The following is a 13,677-nucleotide window of genomic DNA, read 5'->3' as shown; positions in this document are numbered from 1 at the left end:
AAACATACATTTGTAATTGATAAATGAAACGAAAAATGAGGGAGACTTTGTACAAAAGTCGTTTGCTTGGGTACCTCTGTCCCATTCGTGTTTCAACCGTGAAGCAGTTGTGTTTGCATGACTGTGTTTCGGTTTGAAGGGTGGGATATGGCGTTAATTTACAGGGTACAGAGGAATAACACCTGAGTCCTCAAGAATGTCAACGCATGGTATCATGGGCGAAACAGTATACTCTGTTATACTGCTGTTGTCCATGGTAGTGCTCATGGCCGTCAGCTGACGGCCATGAGAGCTTTTTTGCCATTCTAAGTTGTGTAAAAAAATGATGTGTGTAACACAAGGAATCCTCACAGCCTAGTATTATCTTATAAAACTACAACTTTGTATGGCAGAAGTTCCATACTGTATGAAAAGAAACATTTATATGTTTAAAAAGAAAATAAAATGGTGGCTAATTAGTTAATGTTTCTACTCAATTAATGAATATTTTAATAATTTTAAATCTTAAATAGAATGTGACCCAATTAATTGATTGTATAATGTATTATTAATAAGTAAATATGTTGTCACAGTAAATATGACATTCGGTTTTTGTTTTGTGTTCATAGCACAATTAAATGAATTGTATATACTAGATTCTGGCGAAGAGTGTGAAAACAGTATCAGGTCAGGTCTGGGAGTTCTGCTGGTGGGCTGTGCCCCCACATGTTCGTTGCCTAGTATTTTGTAACACAAGGTATCCTAGTTGGAAGGTCAGACAATTGATAATGATAGGCTCGTACAACACCTATTACTACACATATGTAATAAATAAATATTATATTAAAATAATGCCATAAGAGCCACCCCTTCTTTTCCCGTAGGTGTCGTAAGAGGCGACTAAGCAAGCTTAATGGTCGGGGGTGGGCGGCAACGTTCCACTTAAAACATCACCAAGGTCTAACAACTGTGGTCGCCAACCCGCCTGCCAAACGTAGCAACTACTGACCAAATCTCTCCGTTATGTTCAACAGCAGACAGTTAACGACTGATATGGTATATCAAAACCCTATATACGGTCGAACTGAGAAACCTCCTCCTTTTTTTAAGTCGGTTAAAAATATACAAATAGTGTAAACTTAAAAAGAGACTTTTTCGATTCATTGCTAATACAAATTGGAAGCTTATTTTCGAGTACAGAACCCCTATAACGTTATAATATAAAACATTACGCCAGCCGCGTTCCAGATGACCAGTAATGATAAAAATAGTGTTACAAAGATCAGAGTGATTGATCGGTTTAATTATTCACTTTTACGGAAACTTGTATTTGCTCCAGTTGGTATCGACGCGATCGCTTCACTCTCTGTTAGCTGACACGGACCGCCCTCGCCGCACTATCACATGACTAAGTATCCATGCAGAGCTCCAACTGCAATTCGAGCTGTATGCATACAAACGATACATTGTGGATTATCTGTCACACAGTTTGCCGACGTCGTGGCGTGATCGCTCAGGGTGATTTATACCAAGCGACCTCGTTCTCCACCTACTCCATCAAATTTTGTACAACTTAAAACGGCAAATATGCCGTCTTATAGACGTGATCGACACACCTCTAGTACCTCGCATGCGATGCTGTTTTACTAAGATAAATATATCCCTTTTCTCTTAACTTGTACAATTGCAATTCAATTTTATTATTTAATTATTGATTTGTAGAGGAGAGGAGGACAAACTTTTTTCCTTTTTAGAAACATTAATGAGTTTGTATTTTACTGAGCTAGGTGTTAATAATTCTATTCACATAATCATTTTATTTTTTATTTTAGTGCACTGTATTTTAGTCGTTTCTTTTAGTCTAAGGCCTTTATAATGCAATTGAGAGGGCTATGAAGTGAATATACCTACAGTCGACTGACGCATGTAATGTAGCTTCTGTAGGGATGCTTACTCATGTGACACCATACTGAGTCGTGCTCATAAAATATTTGGGAAATGACATCACTACTCTATCGGCTCGCGGTCTTGTCGACTTACTGATTGTAGAGATTATTTTCGACATAGATTAAGGATAGATAGATAGTAGCTGCGTGTTTTTAAATATTTATTCGTCAAATTTCATGTGGGCGGATAACGTTATAATCCGTTTATGTAGAAACTGTGTCGATCAAGAAATTTACATAAGTGGCAAAATCATGGTCCACTTGAATCAATTATTTTTAATTTTATTTATTAATAAGTAATTCATCGTGAACTACTCGAGATATATCAAATACAGAAGCACTGTACGCGTGGGTAATATATAGCAATATCTATATATATTTTTGTTACAATATCTTTGTATTAGGGGGAGGGGGGAGAAGGGATTGTTAATAATGGAGACCAAGGACCCCATTGCTAGCAATATACCCTATCAGGTCGACCTCCACGTGGTCCCCCCTGGAAACCATCGTGCTGAATTCCAAGAGTATACAACACGATGGGCTAACTGACCTGCCTTTTCATTCTCACCTATCATCCCTCACTGGTGCCCCGCCAGTGTGTAACGTTAGCGCAGACGGGGTTACAATTCCATCATTACCTATTAAAAAATAATCTATATATTTGTCCAATGATCGAACGAACGGTTTTGTCACGACTGAATTTTTTTTGTGGGACATAATCTTTAGTTATCGTGTGTCAAGTTTCTATGTGGATTATATTCAGTTTGCACGTGCAACACTCCGTTACAGAGATGATGATGATTTTGATGTTAAAATATAATGTATTACGCATGCGCGTAGCCAGCAGTAAGTGGCTGATACTAGAATCATATAAAAAAAAACAATTAAAAAAATATTGTGATGAAGTTTATTTAAATAAAGATTATTTATATTCTATCCTGTTAATGGAAATCAATTTTCGCATTTAATTCACAGAGTCAGTTGTGTTTAGGGTTGCCATCCGTCCGGGTTTCCCTGGATTTGTCCTAGTTTAGAGCGCATCCAGAGAGCGTTCGGGCAGGGCGTAATTTAATTTGGAATAAACTGTCTATTTTGTTAGATAGATTTAAAATTATGATAAAAAATAACTAAATTTAATTTTAAGGTCTGAAAATAAATAATAAATGTCTGCTATGTCCATGATACTGCTCATGTCTATAGGCGACGGTTACCACTTTGCATCAGGTGGGCCGTCAGCTTGTTTGCCATTTTAAGTTGCATAAAAAAAGGTAATTTATGACATTCTCAACTGTTTTTTTATTACACTATGTTTAAAAAAAACCTGTTGAAATGTCCGGGTTCTGGGCTCTAAATTCCGGGGTTTCCATGCGTCTTGTCCTGGTTGCCGAATTTTAGAGATGGCAACCCTATCTGTGTTTGATAATATATGCCACGTTTAGATGGTAGCCAGTAACCTTCCACGTTGCACCTGCGAGGCGACTCGTACCTCCGTCCAGCTGTTTAATTGTACATCGCTTGTGATTTATTCTCGTATGCGCTGTAATATATTAGCGGTCGGTTCCTCTCGTCTACAATATCGGTACAATATCTATATGCAGATATTCGACTTACCGGACGATCTCTTTATGTGCCTGTGCAGGTAAATCAACATCTACAGTTAATTAGCTTTTTAAACGTCTTTAAAAACAATTAGATTATTTATTTATTTAAACTTTAATGCACAGTAAAATTCTATGTACATTTGGCGGTGTTCTCAACCAGTCAATCATTGGACAAGCAGAGAAATAAATAGGCAGTGCTTTGCTGAATAGAGCAAAAAAAAAGCAATACTTGATATATTCATATAATATACACATATAATAAATACATAAAATATGTATTACTATATCAAAAACTATTATCTGTAAAAGAAGAGCAAATAATAATCTATGATTCATACATACCATTCAAACATAACCAGCAAGATTAAGTTTAAAGGGAAAATGATTTTTTAAATTGGAGCGCAATTTATGTTTAAAAGCCAGTTTGCTTAGAGTAGATCTAATATCAAGTGGGAGTGCGTTCCAGTGTTTAGTAGATTATGTATTTATTATATTTGTTTTGTATATAAATTCTACGATTAAGGCTGTTGAACGTAATTGTTGTTGTAATCAATATGGTTTAGTTCTTAGTTAAAATCATAGAGATATAATTCGTGTTCTAAATCCAAATGCTTCCAATGTAATCTGGCCACGAACCACCTTGACATTTTTCAGTGCGTGACTTAAGTCGCTTGTATGTGGAGCAAAATATATATGTTACAGCCAAATTCTAAATTGGAAAAATCAATGCGACAAGTTTTGCAATTCTAAAATAAGAATATTAATATTCGTAATGACAATAAAATAACTAATATTGTAATTTTTTTTCAATTTTCGTACGAACAACTCGACGTAACTCTAGCGTCCATACATTAGATCACAACGCGCCACTCGTGTAAATCTTGTTTTTGTATATGTATGTATAAATGAAAAATAAACAATTAAATGGTAATAAATATATTTATTTATCTGCAAAATGATTATTCAATGTATTGCTGTTCATTATTACATTCACTTTCAGTCCACTGTAGTCCACTGCTATATATATAAGTCATTACTAAGACACGTGACTGACTGCAATCTCTAGCTGTTCCTTCCATTTATTTAGAGGCATCCTACGTATGTTATGCCGAAGCTTCTACTAGCCTTAAATCGCCTCGTACGGAAGATACGATTGATTTACTGTCACTTCAGCTTGTTAATTGGATAAAACAAATCGCTGATTGTGCTCCTCTTAAAATTTACTCCTTTTCTAATTCGATCATTATATGGTTAAATCTCCAACTGTTATATTCAACGTCATGATAATGGGAAAATGGCAATGTAATGATAATTCGATCAAAATATAGATAGATAGATACTCTTTATTGTTTCCTCCAAAAGATTACAATAGTAAACTTATTATAAATATAAACGATAACAAGAAATAATCACAACGAGAAAACAAAACCTTATCGCTAAAAGCGATCTCTTCCAGGCAACCTTTGCATAGAGAGGAGTAATTATATATATATATATATATATATAATATAAAATATATAATATTTTAACATAGTTTATTTATGACCGTCGCTTGTTTTAGAAGGTGATTGTTCACTTGTTAGTCTGTAATTACTATCACTTAAGAATATAAAAGCGCTGTGAATATTATAGGATAGAGTGCATTGCTTATATTATCACATATAAAACTTAATAGCTGCATATTGCAACTAGTTAACAATTCGCCCTTCTATCTAATGTGCAGCACACGCTAGAAAGACCAATATGTCCGCAATAAGAACTGCACTGACACATGAGGTCACATGCACCGCTATGATTGGTTGCTCCACTTCCACTGGCGGCCAATAATCGTGCTCTACTGTCTACGGCGACAAGCTGACACACTTACACACACTTACAGCACATGTACCTAAAGAATAACATATCATTATTAATTATTACCAGCCTGTCGTGGCATGTAAAGGTTGCACTCACCTTCGTAGCTCTACCCTGCACTCAAGTTTGCTGAAAATAGATTAATGTGACCTGACCTCACAGTATAATTTACGAGCACCCATTATTTATTGATAATACGATATAAATAATAATAATAATAATAATAGCATAGCATTTTCTAAGGTTTCATGAAAAGGAACTGTGGAAAAATCCTGCATTCTACTTATGTATCTGCCGCTAACTTACTATCTTTTTATTGTATGGATAATCTGGTAGTATTGTTTTATTGTTGCCCTATTCAGTTCAGTGAAACATTGTTAACATTCGCCGGCTGACACATCGCATCATATTTTTTGTTGGCCGGTAGCCGGCGAGCTTCTTAATGGTTCGTCAACGTTACACCGCTCAATCTGAACACTTGCAGCCGTCTCGCTCGCACGCGACGCTGCAGCGCGCCAAGTATGAATAATGTATGCGCGCGCGCCGCGGTATCGATCATGCCCGTAATGATCCACTATCGGGCCGTGATCTACGGCGTGAGCGATCGGGAGCTACACATAAATCGATTGAAATATACGATACACTGTTTTACTAAATATTAATGGAGGTTAGATTTTTGTCGGTACAAAAAAATATAGAATCTTTAATATCGTTACTAATAAAACAAATGTGCAAGTGTGTGTGTTACTTCTTGAGATCTTCGCTGCTTAATTGATGTCGATCATGCGCGGGCTTTTAACGACCATGTAATTTTAGACATAGTACATTTAAATAAATACACGTAATGTTAACAGAGATTGGAAAGAGTAACTGTTGAGTTTCTTGCGGGCTCTTCTCAACAGATGACAACTTTCCGAACCCTGCAGTAGATTTAAAAAAAAATTACGATTTAAAAGCGTTCGTAAACAAGTCTTTTACCAGAGGGAGACTTTGTACAAAAGTTGATTGCTTGGGTACCTCTGTACCATTCGTGTTTCAACCGTGAAGGGTGGGATATGGCGTGAATTTACTGGGTACAGAAGAATAACATCTGAGTCCTCAGGAATGGCAACGCATGGGGGTATCATGGGTGAAATAGTATACTCTGTTATGTCCGTGGTACTGCTCATGTCTACAGGCGACGGTTACCACTTTCCATCAGGTGGGCCGTCAGCTTGTTTGCCATTTTAAGTTGTATATAAAAAAAAAGTCTATTTGAATAAAGATGATTTGAATTTGATGGTATTTAAAGGCATACAACGAGTATTTTGGTTACTCCATATTTAAGTATTTACTGTAAGGCTTTAGGTTACTCTCAATAAAGTCGTCGTTAAATACACATACACCATATTGTCGTACAGCAAGTACAATTTAATTTGAATTTAAATGAAACGGAAATAATTCTTAATTCTAACTTTTCGTTCGCTACTTCATAAATATGGCTTCCAGAAGTAACCAATATATTATGCCATTTTTATATAGCATATGACGAGTAAGATAAAATATACACCTAATTCTAAGTTAGACCTTCAGAAATACAACTGAGAAAACCACATTTAATTTGGTGCAATACCGGAACAAACATGCAGACAGATAGATGAACAAACAGACAAAATTTATAAAAAATATTGTTTTGACATCTATTACTGTTATTATACTTGTTAAAAGCCCTTATATCAATATTTCAATTGGCCTGTTGAGAAATGTTTTTATTCACTTATAAACTATTTTAATGTAAAATTTTAAGAACTAGTTCCAAATGTAACATTTGCGCGCCGCACGGTTGATCAATCAATCAATCAATCATCTTTATTCATATACATCTGTTACAGATACTTATGATACGTCAATCTATAATTATAATAATTACTATAGAAAATAATATTGATTTAAGAAAAAATGCAATAATTACATTTACAATACAATTCACATTAATACAAAATTCAAATCCATGCAGTTTTGTCATTTAAATAGTCATTTAATTTATAATATGCTTTTGTACAGAGAGTCCTTTTTATATATGTCTTAAATTTTCTTTCATTTAATTGTAAAACGTCATCTGGAAGTTTATTATAAAAACGTATACAGTTCCCCATGAAAGATGTACTGACTTTTCTAAGGCGATAACAAGGAACATTCAATTTGTTTTTATTTCTTGTATTGAAATTATGTATGTCACTGTTATTTTTAAAAAGATTTATATTTTTACGTACATACATAATGTTTTCGTATATATATTGCGAGGGAACAGTAAGTATACCTGTTTGCTTAAAATATTCCCTAAGAGATTCCCGAGAAGGCAAATTAAATATTGACCGAACTGCTCTTTTTTGCAGTACAAAGATTGTATCGATGTCAGCAGCCCTCCCCCATAATATAATGCCATATGACATGATACTGTGAAAGTAACTAAAATATACAAGCTTAGCTGTTATTGTATCAGTTAATTGTCGGATTTTTCTAACAGCATAAGCAGCTGAACTCAGCCTGTTGGCTAATTCAAATATATGGGAGCCCCATTGCAACTTATAATCAACTACTATGCCAAGAAAAGTGGTTCTATCTACAAAGTCTAAATCCTGGTGGTCTAATCTAATAGCGGTATTCACTTGCTTAGTATTGGATATGGAAAATCTGATACATTTAGTTTTTTTTTAATTAAGTACTAGATTATTTGACGTAAACCATATCAAAACCTTAGACAAAGCAACATTTACATGGTCAAGGTTATGTGTATTTCTATTCACTTTAAACATTAGTGAAGTGTCATCAGCAAATAATACAATATCAGACAAATCTTGAACATGATACGGTAAGTCATTCATGTATACAAGAAAAAGAAAAGGACCCAAAATAGATCCCTGAGGCACACCCATTTCAATATAAGATCCACTAGAATTGACACCGTTTACTTCTACTATTTGAATTCTTGAATTTAAGTAAGATTTTAAGAGATCTAAAGACTTATTTCTAACTCCATAATGTTCAAGCTTCATTAATAAAGTTTTATGATCGACGCAATCGAATGCCTTAGAAAGATCACAAAATACACCAATTACATCTTGTGAATTCTCCCATGCACTGAAAATGCATTGCATTAAATTAATGCCGGCATCAACAGTGCATCGTCCTTTTGTAAATCCATATTGTTGCTTGTGGAGTAAGTCACGTAAATTAAAATGGTCTAACATTTGTAGAAGAATTAATTTTTCGAAAATCTTACTAAATACTGGTAGAATTGAGATTGGCCTAAAGTTAGTAAGGTTTTCCTTATCACCAGACTTAAATAACGGCATTATTTTACTAACTTTCATTAGATCTGGAAACACTCCTTGATCAATACTCTTGTTAAATATTATAGCCAGATGAGGAGCAATTTCATTTATTACAGATTTTATTACCTTTACTGACATACCCCAAATATCTTCCGTATTTTTCAGATTGAGAGAGTTAAAGGCTTTTATTATACAAGAAGAATTTATGTAATGAAACCTAAAATCATAGATACAGGAACTCACAGTGTTTTTTAATAATTGTTTAGCTAAATCAGGTGACGAATTTAATGATTTTGTTGCTTTTAAAGGTATTGTTGAGAAAAAATTTTCGAAAACTTGAGCAACTTGATCATTTTTATCAACGATACCATTTTCAGTTTTCAGCCTATATTTTAACTGACGAGACTTTTTGTTACCTATTTCCGTGTTTATTATGTTCCACGTAGTCTTTATTTTGTCTTTAGATGTTGTAATTTTACGTTTTAAGTGAAGGATCTTAGCAGCGTTACACACTCTTTTAAATATTTTTGAGAAATTTTTCACATATTCAACAAAAATAGGTTCTTGCAAATAGCTCTTGATATCATACAGTTGATACATATTCTCTCTACTTTTTCTAATACCAAACGTAGACCATTCACTAAATTTTGAATTCTTAATCTTTGACTTCTTAATTGGAAAATTATTATCAAAATGAGATTTTACTATATTGAAAAATCGGTCATATAATGTACTAGGATTTATATTATTATCATCATACTTTAAAAAAGGTAGGCTTTCCTTTAATCTATCTCTGAATTTCTGCAATTTATATGCTGTTGTTGGTCTATAGAGTTTATAGGTATCTTCCGTAATTTCATTACATGTAAATGTCACACTTTGTCCGCAATGGTCCGAAGGTAAAGTATTTATGATAGATTTATTTAAAATATTAAAATTACAATATATATTGTCAATACATGTTGCTGTATTACATGTAATTCGCGTCGGTTCTAAGAAGACATGAACTAGACCAAAACTTTTAAACAAACTATTGATTTTTGTCTTCATAGGACTATCAATTAGAAGGTCCACGTTAAAGTCCCCGCATACTAATATAGATTTATTACTTTTAAATGCTAATTTCAGTACATCCTCCATGATGGACTCAAATTTGACGTAGTCTGAGTTTGGGGGTCTATATACACATATAATTATATATTTATCCAACTCTGTACATGAGATTTCAACAACACATTCCTTAGAAAGTGCTACTATATCTTTACGCTCTTTAACTTTAATATTTTTATTTACAAAAATAATAGACCCTCCTCTTATAGAGTTTTGTCTGTTGAATACACTCTGGATTTTATAATTCGGTATGTGAATTGACATGTTTGTCATTTTTAGCCAATGTTCAGTGAGGCATAGAATGTCAATATTAAATTCATTTAAAAATAATTCTATTAGTAATTCTTTGCCAAGAAAGCCTTGAATATTTTGATGAACTAGTTTAAGATGTTTTGGCTTTCTCTTTGTCAGTAAACTAAGTTTAAATAATCATTAGTATAATTACTAAATCCTATACAATTTTTATGTTTAACTGTTATACTATTTATAACAGGACTATGTAATATATTATAAGCTAACAATGTAGCTAACTGTCGTTTGTAAAATTGTGAGAGGTACAATGTACCTTCAGTCAATTTAAAATTATTTACAAATTTATTTGTATCAAAACAATGAATATTTTCAACAAAACAGCTCATGTTATACATTAAAGTATTAAGTCTATAAATTTGTTGGTTCTGATTTCGAGACAATGAAACCGAATAAGGAAAAGTACATATAATAAATTTTTTTATAGTCATATTTGAGACAGATTTAAGAAGATATCTCAAGTCCTTCTGATAAACACCTATACTATTTCCTATCAAAAATACAATAGTAGTGTGTTTATTGTAATTGTTTTGATTACATAACATTTGTTTTACAATATAATTAAATGGGGCATCGGGTATACAATTATTTACGATTTGTTCTGACATACAATTATTCATAATTAATCCTAAGTTAATTCCTATTCTATCTGAGTACAATACAGTATTACTATTATGTATCTGTCGTCGGGTAAAGTCGTCAGATGATAAATTTGACTGTGTGTGAGTAGCAATTGGTACCATAGGTAAAGAAAGACTATTGGGTTTTGTGGTGCTGCTTGGTTCTTCTTCCACCACTTGTTCCAATATACCACTTGGTTCTCTTGAATTGATTTCAATCAATTCCTTGACCACCACATTATGTTTGTATATTTGAATTTGGGCACTTGTGTATTTGTCACTAATAGACTGCAATGAAGATTCCAACTCCTTTATATGCAGCAATAATTTAGTAGTGTTTGTATCAAACTGTAATTTGTTACTCCAGAATTGATTTTCATAATATTTCAAGTAGTTATCGAATTTTTCCTCAGTTTCTATATCTGTTTTTAAAACACAGTTTTTATATTTTGTCAAATATTTATTACATTTCTTAATTTGTTTACTTATTTTCATATATTTTCTACTTTTTTTTTCTCTGTTAATAAGATATTTCGGTTTTTTCTTCGAAAATATAGATTTTCTAGTCTTGGAAGTATTTTTGCTGCTGTAAAGTGGGTTATCGCATAAGCTGTGGTCCATTAATTCGGCATATAACGTCATAGTTTTTTCAGCTTCTTGGTCACACATTCTACTATTTAATGTATTTATTTCATTATAAGCTTCGGCAAGTTGGCATTCCAACTCATGGATACGGTTTAACGCACTATCGTGAGCATGTCGACACTGGTCAAATGAATCGATAATAGCCTGCAGTTCGTCGCATTTACTTATCGTACTTTGATGTTGGTTGTCCAATTCCACCAATTTTTGTTTTAATATAGTATTTTTCTTTAAAATATTTGTGATTTCCACTTCCCCTTCATCTCGCTCCTGTATTAGCTTTTCACATAGCTCTTTCTTTTCTTTTAACTCAAGTACGGCCTTTTTTAATTTGAGTTCCAAGTCCTTACTGCGAGTTACCATTTTATTCGAAATAAAAAAAAAACAACCAAATATAAAAATAAAAATGTTAAAAATATAGGTTTATACATACATATACACATACATATACATACATATATATATATATAAACATACACACACACACATACACATACATATACATACACACATAAATCTATTATAGGTACTGGTGAGTTTTTCTTGTCTGCTAAATTCTAATTTTAGTATCTCTAGGCTTTAATTGTGATATAGGTTTCACGTTATTAAATAAGCTTTAACTTAATTTACAAATAAAATAACAGCGCGTGTATTGTTTACACGGCGATTCATTCATGAGTAATAATTGAACAATCACATCAAAAAAAGTAATTATTATCATACAAAGGTTATATATATGAGTTAAATAATAATATTAATTTTCTTTTTAATGAAATATGTATAGAAAAAAAAAAAAAAAAGTTAGATGATAGTCAAAACTTATGATTTGAGTCAGATTTGAAGCATCGACCATCGGTATAAAGAAAGTTCAATGACGCCACGACACCAATTCAGTTATGAAGTTGTCGGTGAAATATTCAATTACAATCTTCGCTATTTGACAGTTTATTTTCTTGAAATTTTCAGTTACTGAAGGTGATTGAAACAATTAATTATACACTTTAACCATCAACCGTCACTTGCACTTTTTATTAATACTCGTATATACAAAATATTTATTCACAATTCTCTACAATAACACTTGTATTGTTGATTGTAAGTATATATTCATTACATTGTAACTTACTTATTATTATTTATTTATACTTATGTGGTTTAGAATTGTTACGTTATCTTTAAAACGACCAGAATGAACTCAATTTTAACTTTAAGTTTTCTTCAATTTGGATGAACGGTTTTTATCACAAACACGAACACAGGAAATTTAAGTACTAATACACAGTTTAATCGCGTATAATTTAGGTAAATACAGAATTTTCTATTTTTAAGAATAAAAAATACACGAGCTCAATGTTTATCTGTCAGGTGGCGCCACCTATCGTTGAATGCAGGGAGTCTTTTCTTTAACGTTAAATACTTCTAATGTATTGACCTGTATTCGAGCAAATGAAGTTATCATTCATTCATTCATTGTTTTAGGATAATATCCTATAATGAATACATTGTATGGTTAGAGTTTCGTTAAAAAAAAATTAAGAGCATGATTGTTTAAAATCAAAATCGATATGTTGAGACCAATCTGATGCAGATAGAACTAGGATCCTGTTTATTTAACATCTAATAAATAGCATAAAGATCCGAAATTCAAATGTGTAATAAATAAATTTTTTGTGTGTGTGTGTGTGTGTGTGTGTCTGTGTTTGTATGTTGTGTAATTCTCTGTAATGTGTACCTATTGAAATAAAATAAAAATAAAATAAAATAAAAATAAAATAAAAATAAAATAAAAATAAAATTGTTGTTAATGTGAGAGAAAAAAAAAACAAGCATATTCATAAAATTTCCTAACGCGTATAAATAGTCTCTTCTTAATACAGTTTCTGTTATGGATACAATATTTCGATGTTTTGAACATTTTCTTTACCTACAAATCGCTAACAGTCTACAGATTTCAACATAAATAGGAAATTCCTAGTGAGAAATAATGGCCAGATGCGTGATCAAGGTGTGCGCGCGGCCGCTCCCGCCGCGCCGTGTTGCCGCCACGTCTCGCGACGCCGTAATTGCGTCCCAATGGACAGTGGACAGTGGGCACAGGAAGTGGTGGCAGTGATTGGCAGTCGAGTGAACCAGTGAAGGACTCCAATTAAGCATTAGTGCTTACTTGTTTCTTTATTTATTTCTATGGTACATCAATAGAGTACAAACAAAATTTTAACAATAGTATTGTAAGTTTGCAGTCCAATTATATTTGTACTCAACATTCACAGAGATGAAACAGAATAGGTTGATTTTTAATAAA

This window comes from Galleria mellonella, unplaced genomic scaffold (assembly GCF_026898425.1).
Source record: "Galleria mellonella isolate WM207_F2 unplaced genomic scaffold, CSIRO_AGI_GalMel_v1 utg176, whole genome shotgun sequence".
In the NCBI taxonomy this organism is placed as follows: domain Eukaryota; kingdom Metazoa; phylum Arthropoda; class Insecta; order Lepidoptera; family Pyralidae; genus Galleria; species Galleria mellonella.
This window is presented reverse-complemented; position numbering follows the sequence as displayed.